Source organism: Amborella trichopoda, chromosome 5, assembly GCF_054954075.1.
Source record: "Amborella trichopoda isolate Santa Cruz 75 chromosome 5, AtrichopodaSantaCruz75HAP2 v2.0, whole genome shotgun sequence".
Taxonomy (NCBI): domain Eukaryota; kingdom Viridiplantae; phylum Streptophyta; class Magnoliopsida; order Amborellales; family Amborellaceae; genus Amborella; species Amborella trichopoda.
Genome location: NC_142340.1, coordinates 11,451,481 through 11,456,860, shown reverse-complemented (window position 1 = coordinate 11,456,860; position 5,380 = coordinate 11,451,481).

Genomic DNA, 5,380 nt, shown 5'->3' with positions numbered 1-5,380 from the left:
TCATGATGGAGATCTAAAGGGCTATCATGCTCTTCTATAGCAGGTGGGGAAACAGCCGTTCTAGTACGTGGTGGGGGAGAAGCCAAATCATCGTCCGCTTCGAAATGTACATCCTACACAGCTAAGGCATCTATGTCATCAACAAGGTGGTCATCTTCAAGATGAGCATCCCAGTTCTTGTATTTGGCCTTGTAATCAGTCCTCAATCTGCTTAGTAGACTATTATTGTAATGAACATATACCAACGACTCAGATCAATAAGCATTCAGTCGATTACACTTAACACTGTGGATGTAACTGTACATGCTCCAACATCACTCAGCGCATGAAGAGTTAACGCTTTGGAACAGCACCTTAACTGCAACTGAATACAACTCTGGGGCCCCACCACGACACTAATGACATTGTACCTCTATCAGCTATGAACGTTGGCAATAAGAAAGTCTCCCTGCAACCAACAAAATCACTTATTTGTTGCTGTACCCTACTCCGATCAGCCTCATCCCTTATTATCGCAACAATAGCATCATGGTAGCATGCGACACCTCAATATCATGATGGGGCTTCACCCTCCTCTCCCCACTAGGTGTAGGTAATGACAACTATTCACGCGAATAATATTTAGGGTTAAGAAGAAAACAAAACAATGAAGTGGAAGGTTAACCCTATTTAATTTGGCTATCACTAAGTCCCTAACCTTTTGAAGTAACAGTAGATTATCATATAGAGCAACCGATATTTCTCCTAACATAGTATCCATACGCTCGTATACATATCTAATTACAGCCTTATCACTATCTGCAAATTTTATCATCTTCCATAGTGGCCTTGTGAACCCTAATATTTTTTTGTTTGTTGCCCAAAAATTATCATCCATCACTATTGTGTAAACTATACCATGTTCCGCGTCTCCCGGGCAATGTCTAAGTCCTTATCAATGGTCGCCTAAGATGAGGGATGTCAACGCGAGCCTCACTTCCTTAAGGCGCCTTAACATGATGTAGTGATAACCGAATCTGGTCTTCTCAGCTTTTAGAAGCTCGAGTTTCGAAATAGTTCAAAATATGTACAAACACCTTGTGTGGTTGCGTATATATGTCACTACCCTTTTACCCTCTTTGCAATTATCCCTAATAAAAGCAAATGTTAGGCGCCTTTTCTTTTTATCCACAATATCCTTCATGAGAAGGCTCAACTTGTGAGCTAAGCAGCCTGACCAAAAAATATGGGGATGAGGATATTGAATTATTGAACCAGCTCCCTTGCAATTCGATGCGTTGTCAGTCACAACTTGAACGACATTATAAGGTCCAATATGGTCAATGACATTCAAGAGTATATCCGCAATATTCTGACTAGTATGCTCAATTTCGTAGCAATCATAGCCATTCACAAACCTAGCCTTATCCCTTGATATAACCATTATATTTATAAAATGATTGATTCTTCACATTACTCCATCCATTAGAACTAATAGAAACACCATAAGTTGGCCACTCACTTCTCAATACACCTAGCTCGTGATTCGACTCTTATCTTTATCTAAAAAACTTATCCTCAATCTCTCATATTTAGGGGGCACATAACCCTTGGGAGCATTGTTTATTGCATATAGCATTTCTTGAAACCGATAACCCTTCACAACATTAAAAGGGATTCCATGAGCATAAAACATTGAGCAATAATCGCATTAACATCCTCCCTCGCATGAGCATCAAACATATGAGCTATACTGCCCCTTGCCCTTTTATTTGAACTTGTAGCATTTTGTATCAACCTTGAACGCTGCGATAATGATGTGAATACAATTTGATCAAGTGATGTCATGTTATCTTTTCGACTCGAACTAAACAAATGTTTAGCCTCAGACTTTTCTAACCTCAACACATCTCATTCGTCTTTTGATATTTTTGGGCAAAGAATTATCCCCTTAGACTTCTCCCTTGGTGAAAGGCCTAATAAATGTGCATGCATACGTACGTACAATCATGTGAAAGGAATGTCTCGACAGCTGAAATTACATTTCCATTTCCTCCCCCCGCCTCCCAATTTTGTATCACCACCTACTAAAGTTACATAACGCCACAAATGTTTTCATGAGGGTTCATCAATCTCTTCATCTTCTACATTCATATTATCCCCTCCAAAATATTGAATGACATCATCTGGTTCCATAATATTACAAAATGGGATACACTGCACAATAAGAGAATATTACTTTATTAATCTCATCTCTCAATACAATTTCCAAGCTCTCATCTTAGCCTTATCTCACTAGGCCTCTCTCTCTCTCTCTCTCTCTCTCTCACACCATTCCACTCTCTTTATATCCATTTCCTTCTCTCCCTAAACTTAGTCGAAGATAGACTTGTATAATAAGGTCAAGAACGTTCATAATTTCTTGTGCACAACAAACCGTTAATAATTTCTTGCGCGTAATGAAAGTGATATAAGTGAATAAAAGTGACAATAATAAATTTAATGTCAATGTGGTAGCCAAACTAAAAAAAAACCGACGTATAAAAGAGACAAGATAAGGAGAGAGATGAGATAGATAATACGTATCACAAAAGTGCAATCAATAACCAAGTAAAAGATATACAAAAAGATATATATATATATATATATATATATATATATATATATATATATATATATATATATATATATATATATATATATATATATATAGATAACCCATAAAGATTATCAACGAAAAAAATAGAGAAGAGTGAGAGAGAGGATAAATTAAATGCACAATAAAGTGCCAATAATTATAGTCAGAAGAATATAAAAGATAGAGTAGAAGTGTTGGCGCCCATAAAAATCCAACATGAAGATGGTACCCTCCATCAATGACCACAAACAAGGAACCTCAAAGCGTCACAATCCATGGCTGCACGCACCGACAGGCACTGGCCAACTCCACCCCCTCCCACCCTCCAATAAGGAACTCCAAACAATACATGAACCGTAGCCACCATGACATCCGACAAAAACAAATGTGGTAGACCCTAAGGCGACTATAGGCCACTAAAAAAATAAGGTGACATCAAGAAGAAATAGGAACATCTAAAAAGGTTGGAGGCCTTCCATATAAAAATCAAGAGGTGGGAGAGGACCAAGAGGTTGATTACGATATGCCGTAAGAGGTGGGAGAGGACCAAGAGATTCATTACGATATGCCACAACGGGTCCTCCATATACAAATCAAGACGTGGTGAATATCTTTCTTCTTTAACATTATTCATCTAATGATAATGAAGCGATCTAAAAATTTTTGGAAAAAAAATTCATTCTGAAGCCCAAATTTATGCATCTTATCAAAATGGAGGGCCTATGTTAATTGGGTTAAAAAAATATTTTTGAAGTTGCCTTCCCTCTTTCTCTCTCTCTCCTCACATCGTTACCCCCCGCCCTATTTTTACTATCTTGAAACTTTTACCCATCGTAGTACACACCTCTTTAATTTTTTCTCTCTCCTAGACTTTTTCCCTCATAATACACACTAATCCACTGAATTTCATGTTATCACGTCTCCTTTGTACTTTAAATTTTTATATATATGTATATATATTAAGAGTAACGTATGTACGTTTATCTAATTCCAATGATTGACATTTATGTACTTGCATCCTATCCTGTTAGCGTCACCAGAAATACATTAAGATTTAAGACATTCAAACGATTGTTCCAGGCTTCCAGCTTACAATGTGTTGGGAAAATATAAAACGATGCAAATTTATATATAATCTACAAGGCCATTTTAGGCATGTTACAAATTTTTTATAACCCATGAAATGTAATCACTCAAGTGTATCATTTCGATGAATATTTAATTCACTCAGCATTTAATGCACAATTTTTTTGACAAGGAGAGTATAGATTTTATTTAGACGAAATGTCAAATTACATATGTACTTGCATCCAGAATGTGCCATGTGGATTTCTTTTAGAAATTCAAGCTGTTGTTCGGGTAGAATGGCTTACAATGCCTTTGGGTGGGCAAAATATAAGGAAAACGTTTATATAAGGTCTCGACCTTATACTGTAGAAGTAAGTTGCAACTTAACCCATCGAAAAATGTCTTTTCGTGACTAGAAAATTCTCCAATTGATCATATTGACCTTGATATATATGGTTATGAAAGAAAGAATGAACTTCAAGTTGTAAACATAGTGCATTTCATAACACATTTTTTAGACCGTCAATTTTCAAGATTTTTGAGTGCTCATAGATATGTTAGATTTGGACCATTTTTTGAGCTTTCAATTTCATTATAAGAGTCAAAAATAGATTTTTAGACCATAAGAAGAGTTTTGAAACCGAAAATACATCTTCTAATGAGATATTGTGGTGCACCTTACCGTGTTTGTTTAAGGTTGACACCTTATACAAACCTGACGCAAATATAAAGGGGAAAGTTAATATATGGTTGCAACCTTAAAATGTAAATTTGAAGTCCACGTCTCTCTCGCTCAAAAGGCTCAAGTCCATTGCACGTGGCTATCAAAGACTCTCTTTCTCTGATGTTGCATAAAAGATTTATCTCACTCTAACACTTAAAAGGTTCAAGTGCATTCCACACGGCTATCAAAGACTGTCTTTCTTGGTGTTGCCATAAAAGATCCCTCTCACTTAACAAGTATCTTCTCAAGCTATGAAATCTTGACTGCTTATGGCAACATCAAGAGTCTTGACCATTTATGGCAACTATGAAATCTTCTCTAAACAAAAAAGTAGTTTTAATTAATATTTTATCCCAAAAAGATAACAGAAGCCAAAAAAAAACACACTACTATAATTAAAATTAAAACAATAATTTTTAATCAAAATGTCGGTAATATATTTTCCAGATATAGCCAAACGATAGCATTGTATTTCCCAGGTTGCATCTAGATACTACACATAAAAGTAACAATCCATTTATAAGTAATGTATTACGCAAGTAATATATTACGACATTAATATATTTTACAGACATATGCATTATGTCACATTACATATGTACTTGCACCCTGTCAGTACCACATGAAATACACTAAGAAACGCAAACTGTTGTTTTGGTACTATAGCTTACTCATAATATAAAACAATGCCAATTTACAGATACAGATAACCTGCAGGCTCATTTTAGGCATGTTACAAAATTTGTTCTCAACCAATGAATTGTAATAAGTGTTGTCATTTTGGAATACCAGGCACTTAATCCACAAACTTTTTGATAAGGAGAGTATAGATTTTTTAAGACCAAATGTCACATTACATATGTACTTACATCCTGTCAGCACCACGTAGAATACATTTAGAAATTCAAACTGTCGTTCCAGCATAATGGCTTACGATACTTTTAGGTGGCAAATAATATATAAAACGATGC